Genomic DNA, 357 nt, shown 5'->3' with positions numbered 1-357 from the left:
CCCCTTTCCCAGTTTGCCCACCTCGATACCAGGCTGGCAAGGGGAGGAAATGCAAAGGGCGAAAATGCCACAATGCGGTAAAATTCAAAGGACCCTGCACCAAGTCGCATCCTTCCTGGGGCCTCCAGGCACACCTCGGTTGGAAATAACTGTATTTTTCCCCCCGCAGAGCTTTGTGCCCGACACAGGAGACAGGTACAAACACACACCACACACAGGCTCCAGGGACCAGGAATCCCACAAAACTCTTATTGACAAACCCAACACAGCAGGTACCTGCTGCTTCCCGCATCGGGGACCCCAAAGCATGGAGCAAACACCGGTTCTGGTCCCAGCCCGACGGTGGGGCAGCAGGAT

Source organism: Buceros rhinoceros, unplaced genomic scaffold (genome assembly GCF_000710305.1).
Source record: "Buceros rhinoceros silvestris isolate BGI_N320 unplaced genomic scaffold, ASM71030v1 scaffold39390, whole genome shotgun sequence".
Classification (NCBI taxonomy): domain Eukaryota; kingdom Metazoa; phylum Chordata; class Aves; order Bucerotiformes; family Bucerotidae; genus Buceros; species Buceros rhinoceros.
This window is presented reverse-complemented; position numbering follows the sequence as displayed.